Raw genomic sequence first — 17723 nt, 5'->3', positions numbered from 1 at the left:
GTTGCTGTTTTGGGTCCCGAACACCACAAGGACGTTGTTGCACTCCGCACGCCGCCCCTGACATGGAGAACAGACGCGTACGAAGCCCCCTAACTCAGTTTGCATGCGACCAAAGCATCCACCGGGGTTGAGTACCCGATCTCCGCTAAGATTGCTCGCACCCCAGCTAGCACCACGGGGAGGTAGAGAATCGGAGTTGCAGACAAGAGGTGATATGGATATGACCACTACCCGAAGGTTGGGTGTATGGGGTCTCGAGTTGCACATTGTCTACCGTTCGCTAGCCAATGCTTCTTTTTATAAATTTAATGTGGAATTGCAAGATATGATTAACAAAGTGCAGTTAACGTGAATAAAATTAAGGAAAATCTAAGTTTTGATTAATAAGAAAAAGACATTTAGGGGGAAGTGTTCCTAAATGCGCATGTTGGGTAATATGCGCATACAGCCGATTGACGATATGGGTAAAGATTCATCATATCTAATCAGTGCAGTTTAAGGGTAATACGCTTTTAAAACATGGCATGAAAAAATAAAATTGTTATATAAAGTCTAAAAAATTTAAAAATTCAAACAAGATTTTCGTCAGTTTTGTTATAATATATTGAACTTTTATTATTGTGCGTACAGATTCTGTGAACAAAAATTTTAATGGTTTAACTTTCTTATTCATCTAGAAATCGAAAATTCAACAAATTGAAGCTTTTGGCAAAGTTGTAAATGATAAGATATTGGAATAAGAGACAGGTTCTGAATGCCCATATCAAGGCAGGTTAAATGCCTATATCTAGAAAAATAGATTATTTTTAAAAAATTTTTTACTTTCTATCATTTAAACATTAAATCTACGCTCAAATCACGATCTTACAGCGAAAAAAGAAGAACTTCATACTAATCCGATAAAAATACAATATGAACAAAATATTACCACGAAATATGGCCATATGGCATACTTAACTATGTTTCATGCAAATAAACTAGTGATGTTAAAAATTTCACCAAAATTTCAGCCTTGACGTATCATTAATATCCGTTTCTACAATTTTCAATTAAATAATTTCAAAATATTGCAAGTGTAAATGAAAAATAGCTTAAAACATAAATATGCGCATTTAGCCCGCCGGTTTCGGAAATCGGCTATTTTGACTTCTTTTATTATAAATTATTTTCACAAAAACTGTAAGAGATTTAAACAAAAAATTGCTCTTACGTATAGAAAACAGATGTCCGCTCATGTGCATATAGTTTTCAGACTCCTATCTATTGGAATATGGGAGAAAATGAATGCTTTCTTTAATATGCGCATATAGCCCGCCTCTCCCCTACTTTAAAAAAAACCTCACCGCACGAGTAAAAAATATTAAAAAAAAAATAAAATAACCGTAAAAATACAAAAGAAATTGGAAGGCCTACTTATCATTAAGCCATCATAAGGCTTCAGCAGTTTCTTGGCGGTCCGCAAATCAAACTGAAATAAACTTTTCCTATCGTAGCATGCCAGGATCACTACGGCTTTGGTCCGAATCGGGAAATCTACTTTTATCACACTGCATGGAACGACCATCCATTGTCCAATCACAATCAAAACAGCAATTTGAATTTTTATGCTTGGAAATGATTGTGGCAGTTCTTCATTCAAATAGGTTCTCTTGCTCGTAATTCAATCAACACACGTTTATCACTAAATATGACAAACTCCAGCCACAGCACACAGTTTTTGAAGTAAAATAACTTCCCTCCCTGATGCCACGAACTTCCTTTTATTGGCTCAAACCATCTGTCACAACCAGGGTTGCCAACATTTTTTTTTTCGGTACACCCATAAGCCAGTTTGAAACTCATCCACAAGCCTATCCCCAAGTCGGTTGGAAACACCTTCGCCGTTCTGTATTTCTTTGCACATCCGGCAACTCGTTTAAGACATTTTCAAACAACTTATCACAAAAATTATATTCAAAACAATCAACTCAATCATAATTTTCACGGACCACGGAAAGAACTCGATTAGATTCCCAGGTTCTTTTTAAAACCGCTTTTCCATCCTTTCCGGCAAAAGCTTGTGAGCATATCAACACTAAATTTACTTAACACCTTGTTAGGTATAATGAATTAAAATGTTTCGGAAGTACAACCGCATGAAAATTAATAATTTCGAAAAATTTTCGTGAACGTGACGGAAATAAAACGCGTGCTCTCCAAACCAGTCAAAGCCTGCTGCTCATGGAAACGCTCTCCATTTTTGAAACTAAAATTAGAAACAGATAGTAAGAAAATGAATCACATAAAAAAACAACTCAAAACATAAAATCACGTTCAATTTGAACTGCTCCTAGTTATTAAATAGTCACTCGTAGTTAATAATGTTTAAATAAACTTATTAAATTCTTTAGGTAATAAACTTTCTATTTTTGGAACAGTGTCGACACCAGAAATTCATAAAACTACCAAATTAAGAAAGGATGATAGGCCCGTTACCAAGACCCGTTAAAATAAAACGGCCTATCGATTAATCTTAGTTTACGACACTAATCGGCCTTTAAATAGAACTCCGAACTGACGCCGCCGCCTGCTGCAATCGCTCAGCTCACTAATGAACTGGCCAACCGCCACTTACTTAGTTATCACCATATCGTCGTTGGGTGGAGAAAAGATGAATCAGCATCGGCAACGGCCACCCACTTTTTTAACGACCCACTCGAATCAAAATATGAGAGCAGCAGCAGCCCTTAAAACTGTTGAATTCGATCTGATTACTTCCGAATCGGTTCGGCTTGGTTGTTGGGACATCGTTCGACTGGCCCTAGAAGGGGCATAAATCTTCATCAGATTTAATCCCCTCATCAACAGAGAGCTGGCTACCTCTACCTTTCTAAAAAGGAAGCAGTCGTTAGCCCTCAAGAAGGGTTAAGCGCAATCATCTGAGCGTGGATCGCGGAAGACCCTTGATGATTGCCGTGTGTTTATTAATCGGTCTGGGACCAGATGATCATTTTCAGGGGCTGCCATGCCCTCAGGAAATGTATGCTTGTGTTGAGATACAATTCCGAAGGTTGTTTATCGATCTTTCATCACCAGCGCATGGTTTTTTTTCTGTTTTTTTTTTTCATATTTATGATGGTAGGTTTTTAGTTTTCGTTTCATTGTTGGGAGAGATTCCTTCTTTAGAGAGGGGTTCATAGGTCGGGTGCTAAATTTCGAAATCAACAGTTGATCAATTTTATATTTCGGTGTGTGATTAATTGAGATATGCGTTAATCCCAGTGAACTCTCGTGTAACAAACTCGCAGATGAGGAAGAAAACCGCCGTCCATTCCCCAAATTGGAGTCGATGAAATTCGGATCATAAACAAACCAGGTTGTTGACTGTCAATTATTCAAGTTTTTTAAGCCGGGGCCGGCTTTGTGCCGAAAGTTGCATAATGGGGCCAAGCCAATTTTGCTTAAGCTGCTTCTTGTATGCTGCTCACATGTGGCAGTTTTGAGGAATTTGTCCGGAGACCCAAAGAAGAAAGAAATGGAACCAGCAGCCGGTTGTCACTGACCCAGGTCGTTCGATACGGTCGGTCGAAGATTGCCCCCAGGGATATGTGACCTGCCTGGCCGGGTTTATAATTTGTCACTGCCGGCCGCCGAATCGATCGCGTCGTGCCATATGGGTGTGGACGGTTTTTCGCATATTTGCGAACGTCGTCTGTCAGGGCTGCCGGGAAGAAATATGATCCGGAGATCCTTCAAAGGGCCGCGAAATGTTAACGATGTGGTTTCGTCGTTGGGACTTTTATGAATGATCAATTGTTGTTAACCAGCAAAGTTGAATGAAAAATCGGTAGGGACTCTCATTGATTGGGACGTTTGTTGTTGGATGATAGCTGCTCAAGGTTTGTCAGTATTCAATATTAAAAAGATTTATTGGAACAGAAGTCTTTTGGAAATAACATCAACCACTTACTTTACTATTGGTAAGATGATAAAAAACTACATTCCAAGTGTTCTGAGCTGAAGAAAAAGTTCGCATGAGAGTTGAACATTTTTGGAAATTGTACTACTACAGAAACAATCTTTAAATTTGAAAAGATAAGTGGTAATATTTTATCCGACGAGAGTGATCAAGTGAGTGAGTGAGTCAGTGAGTAAGTGAGTGAGTGAGTGTGTGAGTGTGTGAGTGAGTGAGTGAGTGAGTGAGTGAGTGAGTGAGTGAGTGAGTGAATGAGTGAGTGAGTGAGTAAGTGGGTGAGTGAGTGAGTGAGTGAGTGAGTGAGTGAGTGAGTGAGTGAGTGAGTGAGTGAGTGAGTGAGTGAGTGAGAGAGTGACAATTTTGACAATTTTGACAATTTTGACAATTTTGACAATTTTGACAATTTTGACAATTTTGACAATTTCGACAATTTTCACAATTTTGACAATTTTCACAGTTTTGACAATGTTGACTATTTTGACAATTTTGACAATTTTGACAATTTTGACAATTTTGACAATTTTGACAATTTCGACAATTTTGACAATTTTGACAATTTTGACAATTTTCACAATTTTCAAAATTATCAAAATTTTCACAATTTTGACAATTTTGACAATTTTGACAATTTTGACAATTTTGACAATTTTAACAATTTTGACAATTTTGACAATTTTGACAATTTTGAAAATTTTGACAATTTTGACAATTTTGACAATTTTGACAATTTTGACAATTTTGACAATTTTGACAATTTTGACAATTTTGACAATTTTGACAATTTTGACAATTTTGACAATTTTGACAATTTTGACAATTTTGACAATTTTGACAATTTTGACAATTTTGACAATTTTGACAATTTTGACAATTTTGACAATTTTGACAATTTTGACAATTTTGACAATTTTGACAATTTTGACAATTTTGACAATTTTGACAATTTTGACAATTTTGACAATTTTGACAATTTTGACAATTTTGACAATTTTGACAATTTTGACAATTTTGACAATTTTGACAATTTTGACAATTTTGACAATTTTGACAATTTTGACAATTTTGACAATTTCGACAATTTTGACAATTTTGACAATTTTGACAATTTTGACAATTTTGACAATTTTGACAATTTTGACAATTTTGACAATTTTGACAATTTTGACAATTTTGACAATTTTGACAATTTTGACAATTTTGACAATTTTGACAATTTTGACAATTTTGACAATTTTGACAATTTTGTCAATTTTGACAATTTTGACAATTTTGACAATTTTGACAATTTTGACAATTTTGACAATTTTGACAATTTTGACAATTTTGACAATTTTGACAATTTTGACAATTTTGACAATTTTGACAATTTTGACAATTTTGACAATTTTGACAATTTTGACAATTTTGACAATTTTGACAATTTTGACAATTTTGACAATTTTGACAATTTTGACAATTTTGACAATTTTGACAATTTTGACAATTTTGACAATTTTGACAATTTTGACAATTTTGACAATTTTGACAATTTTGACAATTTTGACAATTTTGACAATTTTGACAATTTTGACAATTTTGACAATTTTGACAATTTTGACAATTTTGACAATTTTGACAATTTTGACAATTTTGACAATTTTGACAATTTTGACAATTTTGACAATTTTGACAATTTTGACAATTTTGACAATTTTGACAATTTTGACAATTTTGACAATTTTGACAATTTTGACAATTTTGACAATTTTGACAATTTTGACAATTTTGACAATTTTGACAATTTTGACAATTTGGACCATTTTGACAATTTTGACAATTTTGACAATTTTGACAATTTTGACAATTTTGACAATTTTAACAATTTTGACAATTTTGACAATTTTGACAATTTTGACAATTTTGACAATTTTGACAATTTTGACAATTTTGACAATTTTGACAATTTTGACAATTTTGACAATTTTGACAATTTTGACAATTTTGACAATTTTGACAATTTTGACAATTTTGAAAATTTTGACAATTTTGACAATTTTGACAATTTTGACAATTTTGAAGTATATGAGTGAGTGAGTACTCGATTGAGTAAGTGAGGGAGTGAGTGTGTGAGTGAGTGAGTGTGTGATCGAATAAGTGAGGGAGTGAGTAAGTTAGGGAATGAGTTTTTTAACAGACAGATTGGAAGGCTCAAACTTTCTTTTTTTAAATTTCGAATGCTTTTTCGTCCAAATAAACCTTAAAAGATTAGAAAAATAATGTTTAGGTCAAAGTGACGATTTGATGACGGCGAAGTCCAAAAGTCAAAATGAGAGCAACATGAAAAAAGGGAACCAGAACCATACACACCGGCACGCTCGAAATGTGTTGCACTAATCATAAATATTTTACTACGGATGATAGCTTGTCGAAGAAAAAGCGAAAAATATGAACTCTAGACACACATGAAACATATTCTACAAACCATAAGGTACCGACTTGGCTTTGCATCTTCTAGTATCTTGCTTACTTTTACAAAGATTTAGCGGTTCAGAGTTTATTCCATCAAAACCAGATCATCATCCGAACTTGGTTCGCAACCAAAACGCTCTTTTAAGACACTAGTTCATCAAGATTTGAACGTGCTCATGTGTACATTTACAGCTTTGAAGCTGTTAGAGAATAACCCCCCGTTTTCTCCCTTCCTCATAATTTAAGGAGAGGAAGTGAAGTAGAAATTAGAACTTGTTTAGTCTAACTCGGCGGCGCATGGGATAAAATTACTAGATGTAACAGGACGGGGCCCCAAAAGTGGTCTACTGTTTACGGGAATCAGTGCGGTAAAAAAAAAGAATGAGGAAAACAGTAGGTACCATGCGCTATTCGGTGTTGAAATGCCTCCAAAGTAAGTCTGTAAAGTTGGAAAGTAGGTATATTTTTAATTTCATCGAGGAAATTATAGCCTAAGCTGCCGCCGTTGCTTTCAGAAGTAATATCCACAGATAAAAAAAACTGGTAGCGTAATTCGTGTGCGTACGCGTAAACTGGTCGGAATTTTGGCCGTTTTTGCAAAAATTACCCACCCACTCCCAGTAGGAGGTGCAAGGTCACAATTGTGCGATTTATGGGGTGTTGCGTTTCAACCAGCCAGCCAGTGTTTCTGGGGTTTATTTGTTTTTCCAATTTTTTTTTGTAGCTTTCTATTGGGAACTCTAAAGATACAAGCTTGAACACATCATAAGAGAAACGATTTTCGAAGAATCACGCCGGCAAAAATCAAGGTCTGAATTCAGGAGTCATTGATTCTTCAATTACTTAGTAATAAAGTCAAAAAATCAGAAAAGTCAGAAAAGTCAGAAAATTCAGAAAAGTCAGAAAAGTCAGAAAAGCCAGAAAAGTCAGAAAAGTCAGAAAAGTCAAAAAAGTCAGAAAAGTCAGAAAAGTCGGAAAAGTCGGAAAAGTCAGAAAAGTCAGAAAAGTCAGAAAAGTCGGAAAAGTCAGAAAAGTCAGAAAAGTCCGGAAAGTCAAAAAAGTCAGAAAAATCCGGAAAGTCAGAAAAGTCAGATAAGTCAGAAAAGTCAGAAAAGTAAGAAAAATAAAAAAAAACAGAAAAGTCAGAAACGTCAGAAAAGTTGGAAAAGTCAGCAAAGTCAGGAAAGTCAGAAAAATAAAAAAAAACAGAAAAGTCAGAAAAGTCAGAAAAGTTGGAAAAGTCAGAAAAGTCAGAAAAGTCAGAAAAGTCGGAAAAGTCAGAAAAGTAAGAAAAGTCAGAAAAGTAAAAAATTGGAAAAGTCAGAAAAGTCAGAAAAGTCAGAAAAGTCCGGAAAGTCAGAAAAGTCATAAAAGTCCGGAAAATCAGAAAAGTCAGATAAGTCAAAAAGTCAGAAAAATAAAAAAAAACAGAAAAGTCAGAAAAGTCAGAGAAGTCAGAAAAAAAAAAACAGAAAAGTAAGAAAGGTCAGAAAAGTCAGCAAAGTGCCGCAGCCCGTGGCGTAGAGAATAGCTTTCAAGTTTTCTAAGTCAGCGGGTATGAGATCGAATCCCGGTCACGGCATACATACACTGCCGGTCAAAAGTTTGGGATCACCCGCCTAAAAACATGCAAATTTTGATCGTTCATATCTCAGCCGTCTTAGGACATATTGCAAATCTTCTAATCTCATTTGAAAGATAATGAGCAATAGCTATTTCGGAGGTATTTTGCCCATAAATAATGTTTTAGTTTTGCACCTAAAACTTAACCTAAAGTTAGAGCATTTTCAAAAAAACGCACTCAATATTCAAAGCCGATCATCTCGCGATAGGGTGGACCAAATTTCAAAATTTGAACTGCATTGAAATCCTTATTCTATACTTCTCAAAATACAATCAAAAAATTTTGTGCAAAAATTTAAGAATGTACTTTTAGTTAATAAAACAGACACTTAAGTTATCGTTCAAAAGTTTGGGATCACCCCTCAGTATGGTGTATTGGCCAAAAACTTGCAAATTCATCTCATTCATATCTTTCTCATCTAACATCGTATTGCAGATCTGAAGGGTGCATTTGAAAGCTTAGGAATTGTTGTTTTTCCATAAATTCATACAAAAATTATATTTTAAAGTGATAACCATAAACAATTTACTTGAAATTAATTGTTTTTTGAAAATTCACACTTATGATTGTGAATTTTTTATGGTTATGGATTTAAAATATAATTTTTTAATGAATTTATGAAAAAACAACAATTCCTAAGCTTTCAAATGCACCCTTCAGATCTGCAATACGATGATAGATGAGAAAGATATGAATGAGATAAATTTGCATGTTTTTGAAAAAATGATCCCAAACTTTTGGTCGATACACCATACTAGGGGTGATCCCAAACTTTTGTACGATAACTTAAGTGTCTATTTTATTAATTAATAGTACATTCTTAAATTTTTGCACAAAATTTTTTGATTGTGTTTTGAGAAGTATAGAATAAGGATTCTAATGCAACTCAAATTTTGAAATTTCGTCCACCCTATCGCGAGATGATCGGCTTTGAATATTGAGTACGTTTTTTCGAAAATGCTCTAACTTTAGGTAAAGTTTTAGGTGCAAATCTAAAACATTATTTCTGAGCAAAATAACTCCGAAATAGCTATTGCTCATTATCTTTCAAATGAGATCAGAAGATTTGCAATATGTCCTAAGACGGCTGAGATATGAACGATCAAAATTTGCATGTTTTTTAGCGGGTGATCCCAAACTTTTGGCCGGCAGTGTAGTGCACTTTCTGTGGGTTGGTGGTTTAACATTTGTAAGATGCTAGCCATCATATCCTCGAAAGATGTACGCTTAGAGTTAAGAAAAAGGAATCTCTTCGAGGAAACATAAAGTTTCATTGAGATCCTGTATGTGTTTGTGTTCGTTTAAAAAAAAAAAAGTCAGAAAAGTCATAAAAAGTCATAACAGTCAGAAAAGTCAGAAAAGTCAGAAAAGTCAGAAAAGTCAGAAAAGTCAGAAATGTCAAAAAAATCAGAAAAGTCAGAAAAGTGGGAAAAGTCATAAAAGTCAGAAAAGCCAGAAAAGCCAGAAAAGCCAGAAAAGCCCGAAAAGTCAGAAAAGTCAGAAAAAAACAGAAAAGTCAGAAAAGTCAGAAAAGTCCAGAAAGTCAGAAAACTTCCCCTTCTAACAATTTTGACAATTTTGACAATTTTGACAATTTTTCAAATTTTTACAATTTTTTCAAACTGGTTTATGTTTCACATTTAGAGAAGTAAAAGCTTTTTTTTTCGAGATTCGAATGTTAAATTCATAATTATTTGTTCTGTTTTCTTAAGCATTGAAGTTCAAAATTTTTATAATTTTTTCTATCCTTTTTCAGTCTCTCCTGCCAAATCATCCGGATCAAAAATCAAAACGACCCCAATGTAAACCGAAGCTCGAAACACCTTTTCTGCAAGCAGCTTCAGGCCAATGATTCTGCCGGGGTCGCCCTAAATCATCCAATTTTTTTTGAAAATTTCACTGGCGAGGCCATAAAAGAATCGCCGGCGTGTCCGGCCCGCATCATCCCTCGTACCAGACTCGAGTGTCAGGACCCTGACCGCCATCGTCGTGGTCGAGGTCAAGGTCGAAGAAGTGGCAGAAGTCGTCAGGAGGACCCGGGCCAGGAAGAACAGCGAAACGTCATCGTTGCCGTCTTCGACCAGGAGGACCAGGGTACAGAAGACGAGAACGAGAACCCTGGACTCCCTGGAAGTGGTCCGGTGAGGGGGATCCTCGTCGCCATGACGACACGGTGGACGAAACCGAAGTGCATCATCTGGCTCGTCATCGCAGTGGTAATGTTGATCATCCTGACGCTGATAGTGAGCCTGGTAAGCCACGGTGGAAGTGCCAGTCCACAACCGGCTCCACCGCCTGCTCCCGGAAGAGGTGCATCCGAAGGAAGTGCTGTGGGGATCCTAGTGACTAGTGAGTACGATGGGCCAGTCAGGACAAGAACTGGGACGGGGAGTAGTGGGGAAGTGATTAGTAGTGATATTGGTGCGGTTGGTGTTTCGACGACACGAGGACCAGTGGGAGGTGTTGTGAGTCCAGGTGAGTTTTTGTTTTGAGGATGATTTTATCTACACCCATAGAAGAGGTCTCAAAAATCCAATGCATATTATTCACAACTGGTTTGGTAGCTCCTACTTCTTCGACTTTTGCTTTGAAAGCGCAATTAATAGTCATGGGGTTAGCTGTTGCGTATGCGTAGATACTGCGTAGATGGCTTCTTTTCAGTTTTCACGGATGTCTCTTCGACAAGTTTATGCCTAATAACCGCGTTTTTTGCATTTTCTGCACTGTTCGTTTAACGCTGGGCAAACCCATCTGTGAATCGTTGTCGGTTACATCCCCAGCAACGCGAAGGTCGTTCAAGTGGGGGTGTCCTTTTATATCTTTTCGGATAAACTTCTCTTTATTCGCCTCCAGGACCAACACGTTTCCTCCGTGGAGTGTTTTCTACGGCAAGTGCCTCAGGTGGATTAACGACTGGGTTGGCAGATACTTATTCCGCATTGTTGGCTTCTCTTCGTGTTGCTGCTTTCACGATTTCACTTGTGGCTCGACCGTCTGTTCTTGGGTCTTTCACAAATTCGGTGTTGACCATTACTTTGAGCAATTGTGCTCTCACAAAGCAATCCTGGTCGATGGGGCTGTACCCACAAAGCCGTACTTTTTCGGCCAGTCTAGCATGGAAGTTAACTGTAGATTCCCCGACTTTCTGATGCATGACAGAAAAAGCTTCTTGCTCAGCAGCTGTATCTGTCATTGATTTGTTCTTGAGTACTTGATACTCTTACCCAGAATATATGGCAACACTGTTGTGTTACCACAAACCTAATTTGAGTATTCTCGCCTAACCGTGTGATGATGTCAACATTTGTACCGCGTTTATCATCATCACCTGTCATCAGCAATCATTGATCTATTGTTCTCGATTGCGAATTGAACATAGCAAAAGGAACCAAAACAAACAATGTTTTGGTTCAGCTGCAATCGGCAGCAATGAGGTTCTGTGCCGCGCGGTGAAATAATAACGTTCCGCTAATGGACCGGCCCGATTTGGAAATGCGGTTCTTCTGCAGGCATCCGAAACCGTAGGTATTAACAGATTTAAAATAACTGCCGACCTTATCAACGAACTTTTGATAGCACTGGGTGTCGTTCAAAGATGGTTTCAGATGGGCTGCTCTTATAATGCTCTGAAGGTTAGCGCCCATAGCTAGAAAGAGTAATTTTTAACGAAGAGCAGAGGACATATTTGATAGAGTTGCGACTATTTCAAAGTTCTCTAGGAAGGTTTGCCACGCCTCCCATAGTCTATTTGAAGGAATATTCTTGGGAAAAGTAGGAATTAAATCCCATCGAATCGAACCGCTTGCTCCGTCCTGTGGCGATGCTGGTTTCTAAGTGTTACGCTCCCAGTCATTGTCGATCAATACCGGTTGCTGGTTTTCACTTCCTACGCTTTTTTCAATCAGCGATTGAAGTAGCTGTCTGAATTTATCCAACCGCTTCCCATAATCCACGTTACCTTGAACAGGCGTCTCTGTTGCGTTTTCCGATTCGCCAAGGTCAAAATATTCGGAATCTGGTTCCTGAACGTTTGGGGGTCGGACGTATCTTCCAACTTCCGCCATTTTGATTTACTACATAATTCGAAACGAAAAATATATATGTTGGTACAATTTCATTTATGAGTATTTGCTTACCTTGTAAGGATGGTCCGACCAGGATCAAAGCAGAGAAGACTCCCTGAATCAAACCTCAGGGTCGGCTTCAATCTATCGCGTCAGTAGCCAAGAAAATATTTATCTTTCCCAAATAAACATCCCACTTAAAACCCGAACTATGAGCTGATATGGTTCCTGCCCAGCATTACCCAACCAACATAAGAATACGGTAACTGTCCTACCTTTTGACGGGCTCACACAGCTCACGGCCGTCCTAGGCGTGTACACAGGTTGTGGTGATGGTTGCGTTCACTGCAGGTAGGCCTTCCTACTAACGTAGACCAGGGTGTTGCAGAACTCTTAATCCGGGTGAAGGTCGTAGTTTGAACTCAAGCCACAATTTAAGGGGTTCTGGTCACGATGGGGAACATTGAAAGGTGGTATTAAATTAGGGAATATGGGGTATATTTCCAGTAATGGGTTAATTTTTGCTGGAAATGTTCATGACATTTGTTTTACCTGGGTGATCTGATATTACGCTTATTCTGGAAGAATCACACCATCAAGCAACGGAAGCACTTCACTCTCACCCTGGTATATTTCGCGCAATGGCGTCTTTTCCATGCGTTCATGTGCCCCTTATTCCGGACCCTTACTTTCCTCATCCTTTCCCCCCTCATCGTGACCTGTCATCGCCGCCATCATCGCGGCTCAATCTCAGTTATTCGCCATCTAGTTGTGGAGTTGTAGTTTTGATGTTCTCCGATAGTAGGCGGGCAAGCGATCGTTTTTATGGGGTTGTGTACTGTCGTCTGTTTGTTGGTTGATTGTGAGAAGTCTTTTTTGGTACGGTTAAACACCCTCTTGGTCACCTTTGAAAATTCGGACAAAGGCCTCCCACAATCTTGAACCCCAATCGAACTTACTCGTTACAACCTTTATTGGCTTTTCGCAAACATTCGGAGTAGTGGGTGCCTTAACAATTTTTTCGAATTCCGACATTCTGACGCTTTAAAGAATGAAAACTAAACGAGCAGTTAAAAATTTTTTATTTTCGGTCCGATCACGCTTGCCGATGTTTCTTAACTGCCTTTTACATTGTCTTAACACGTTCGTCGCGACGGCAGCCATATTCGGGTGACGGGTGTATTTTCTGGGGGGGCCCGTCACATCAAAAAGCGTGTGACGCTCTCTTACTTGAGTTTACAGCTCAGCTTCGCCACACGTTTCAAATATGGGAGTTCTCCCTCTTTGCTTTCTCTCTCTGAAAATTTCTTTGGGCCCGGCTAGTAAAACTACCAAAATGAGCGTGGCGATGAACGTTTAACACAATCCGTTTGTTTTGTTCTGAGAGAGCCTCTTTCTCAGAGCCGTTTTACAAATTTAAAGTTCCTGTCATTTAGTGAGCTTCTCTCGCTTCTCTCTCTTGCAGCGATCTTCGAGGCACGTTGTTGACTTTTTAATAAGCTTTCAGCTAAAGCTGCGATACGAGGGCCTTCGAAGCACGCTCTCATTGGTCTGGCTGACTTTTTAAAACCTGATGAGGCGGCCTTTGAGATACGCTGCTTGCTACTCCTCTGGCAAGCTAAAAGCCGCCATGTTTTACTGCTTTCCAGGAGCCTCTCTTTAGCAAGCATTCCATGCATGCATTGCATGCTTTTGCAGTTTGCAGGCACACTATCTATCTCTTAGGTAAGCATCTCAAACTAGTCTTCTCACCAGAGATGCCAACTGTTTTTCAAAAAAGTCTGGAAGGTTTTAAGAAAACAAATGTCTGGAAAAGTCTGGATCGCGAATTTTATAGGTGACAAGCTTTTTTTTCGGTCGCCAGATCTCAATATTGCAAATGCTCATTATTTGATAAAAATCACACATTCTATACACTACCAATGCCACAGACCATTCGCGAAAGTACTACGTGGTAATACGGTCTGTGCTTAGTTCCAAATTTTACATCCATCTTTGTAGCATTCCTCTCACTTTTCAATTTATAATTTAATTCACTTTCTGCCATTTTACCACGATAATATGAAATTCTGACTGTTTTGTAAAAAAAATCATGTCGAAACCCAAAAGTCTGGAAATGTCTGGAAGGAATATCAAAAGTCTGGAAGTCTAAAAAAATGTCTGACGAATGTCCAAAAAGTCTGGAAACCTAAAAAAATGTCAGACGAATGTCTAAAAAGTCTGGAAGATCCTGGCAAAATCTGGAAGGTTGACACTACTGCTTCTCACACGGCCTTCGAGGCACGCTTTTGCGTTGCAGGCCAGCTTTCTAAGCCGCCATATTTTGTGACCTTTCAGACACACTCTCTTTCTCTTAGGCAAGCATTTCAAACTTGCCTTCTCACGCGGCCTTCGAGGCACGCTGATGTTGTTCTGGAAAACTTTCTAAGCTTCCTTCGAGGCACGCTTCTAACACTCCCGGCAAGCTTTTCAAGCCGCCACACTTTGCGGCTAGAGGAGCATTTCACATATGCCCTCTCTCGCGGCCCTCTTGGCACGCTTTAGGTGAGCAGGCCTTCTCGCTCCTCTGAATCAGGCCGTCCACCCAAAGACGCCATGTTGTTGTAAATAAGTTTGGTTTCTTCCTTCTAATCAGCCGATTCTCGCGGGAAACTATGTTATTCTAAATCAAATGACCAGCCAAGGTTCCTGGCAGGATCGCCAATATAGGATTCAGGCTCCGTCCGGTGGAATCCCCTGATACACGGTGTTGAAGTAGGCCTTCAGAAGAACATTTACCCTGGGTTGCTTCCTCTGCCGACCCGCGATGAGACTGACGTCGAGTCGGGAGGCGAAGTGTTGCCGGTTTGCCTGGATTACCGACTGAGTTGATGTTAGCATCGAACAGTATTGTGACACCGCACAAGAACGTTTGGTTTGGAAAGCATTTACATCGAGAAGGTTTGTGTTGAAATCACCAAGTAAATAAACGAAGCCATAAGATATCTTGCATTGGCTGATACAGAAAGTACAACTGTTAATCAGAGCCAAAACGAGATGCCAAAATAAGTATCTGGATTCAATACTTATTTCAAGTGCCACTTTGATTTTCAGTGAGGTACTATAATGCACACTGCGGCAAGTCAATGTAATCATGATAGGGAAGTTCTGAAACAGCGAAATAAACTCTTTATGTGCAGAGAACTCATACGAACCTAAAGCTGTTTCAGAAAAGATTGGGAAGAGTTTTAGATAAATATGGAGGATCCTGCATGGCAAATAGGACTAGTTAAAATAATAATTATCATGTGTTCTATAAATTTCTAAAAATTAAACAATCTCACCGAATTCAGCTAGCAGCTAGCTTCTTTTCTCTTCAAAATACCATTTGACTGTATAGTATGATGGAGCGTTGAAGTATTTTCAACCTATTGGTCGAAGATTGTGACTTAAGCTTTCTAGAAATTGTGATGAAATCCGAGTCTTCTTCGAAAGCTAGACAGCGGGCGCCTTGAAATCTTCTCAGCAAACCTCTCCAAGTCGAACCAATCCGTTCTTCCGCTGGCGAAGCAATGATGACCCCCGAAAGGCGGATTCCGGGGATCCAAGGAAATAAAAACGTTTCCCAATTTTTAAAATCAATCACCATCCTCTTAGTTCTTCAAGACAATTCGGCTCGAATCGAGCGACACTTGCATTCTAAAAGCGCATCCTCCAAGAGATTCCTTTCCGTCATGTTTTTTCTTCACAAGATCCCGGAAAACCTGGGATTCATCCTTTTCCATTAGCAATTTTCTTCATTGCCGTGCGAATCGCAGCCAAAAGAAAGCAGAAGTCTCGGAAATGGACCATTGACAGTTTTTCACAATTCATTTTTTGCAAAAAAAAAAAATTAAAACTCTGCACCACCGAAAACACATCTGTCACGAAAAAGCACAGCCTACCGAGCCCTCTTCAGGACCCAATATTTCCTCCCTTAAAACCAGGGGTGAAATTATGAATCCTATTCGATTCGAGTTACCCGTTTCGAGTTGAACTCGAATCGAACTAGAATCAGTATTACGAATCTCGTTCGAGTTCTAAATTTTAAAGTACTAGATTTCGAGTAAATCGGGTAGTAGATAATCGCGAAACGTTCCATTCGAATCGAGATCGGTAACGCCAAAGTTGGTCAAATCGAACGAAACTCGATTGTTTCGAGTTCCATAATACTGCCCCAGATTTTTTTTATATTTTCACTAGCTGAACCGGTGTGCTTTGCTACACCTTCTTATAATTCAATCAATTTGTAAAATTTATTAAAATTTAGATTTATTCTGGTAGGCATAACTTTAAATCAATTTCAGCATTTATCAGAAGCAACTATTAAAAAATGAAAACTGAAGCTGGAGTTTAGAATTGCAATACAATGATGAAACTTGATCTTTAAAATTTTTTTTTCAAGATCAATAAATTTTACTGTATTTTTATAAGTTTAATGAATATAGAATTCATACCAAATGGTATGAGTTCTTTACTCTCTCCCTCTTTCAAAGTGAAGGAGGCTCACGAACTACCATAAAAAAACATTGTTATAACGTCACATGCCACATTTGACTCCAATTGTTTGATAAGGTTTTGAGTTATGCCTAATGAAAAATGGAAAAAAAATTGTTACTTTCCGACTTCGCCCTGAAAAAAGAGAGGGTCTCTAATTATTCGTACACAAACATACTCTCTCAAAGATGATCCTTTTTGATTGATAAGAGCTCGATTTATGCAAAAAAAAAAGTCGAAAGTCGAAACCCATTTTTTCGTACCCAAAATCCTCTCAAATCAAAACTGGTTTCATTGGTTGATAAGTTCTTAAGCGGTACTACCAAATGATAGGGAAAACCTGCTTCCCTCGGCTTTCCTCTCTGCAAGGTGAATGAGTTTATAACGATCAAAGAATCATATGTTGTACCCAAATAGCCTCCCATGCCAAATTTGGTTCCATTCGCCTCAATAATTACCAGGTAATCCCAACTTAATTGTATTAGGGTCCTTTTCCCTTCTTATCTACTCACTGAAAGAAAGGCAGTGTCTTGAAAAATAATGTAAATTTAATTGTTTTTTCAAGTATTTTTTTCCATTTCTTAGATAAGTTCTGGGGTTGTGCAAAAAATTGTATGGGAGCCTCCCTCCTATCACCAATGGAAGAATGAAGGGGTTTCAAACAATCATATTTAAAACCATTTCTCATATCACATGTATACTAGACTGCCCCGAATTTGTATGGTAAATTCAAAGCCTGTGAAATGTTATTCGCTGCAGGCTGAAATTGATCCCAGTCCTAGTACAAGATCTCATGCCAAATTTGGGCCAGATCGGATCACGGGAAGGGGTCGTTCAACGAGCCTGAAGTTTGTATGGGATTTTGAGACTTTTCATAACGCATAACGTTTTTAAATGTCGGGTCATTTGAGGCACTCTAATGTATACCCATCATGATAAATTTGGTTCCATTTGTTTGAACAGTTCTCAAGTTATGAAAAAAAGAACCCCTTCCCCTTCCCTATTTCCCCACTGGAAAGAGGGAATGGTACCAAATATCAATAGAAACCTTTTTTGTTCTCGAAATATGCAATAAAAATATTATGGAACCCCCACTCCTCCCATCTCAACTTTCTAA

At 38.1% G+C, this 17723-nt stretch overlaps 1 protein-coding gene across 1 annotated transcript in view; it reads left to right on the top strand.

Moving 5' to 3' along the window:
• The window catches only part of LOC129756623 (A disintegrin and metalloproteinase with thrombospondin motifs 9), a 935923-nt gene that overhangs the window by 505598 nt on the left and 412602 nt on the right, over nucleotides 1–17723 (top strand). The gene's annotated exons all lie outside the window — the stretch shown is intronic.

Source organism: Uranotaenia lowii, chromosome 3 (genome assembly GCF_029784155.1).
Source record: "Uranotaenia lowii strain MFRU-FL chromosome 3, ASM2978415v1, whole genome shotgun sequence".
Taxonomy (NCBI): domain Eukaryota; kingdom Metazoa; phylum Arthropoda; class Insecta; order Diptera; family Culicidae; genus Uranotaenia; species Uranotaenia lowii.
Note: the sequence above shows the minus strand (reverse complement) of the source record. Positions and strands in the feature narration are given on the sequence as shown.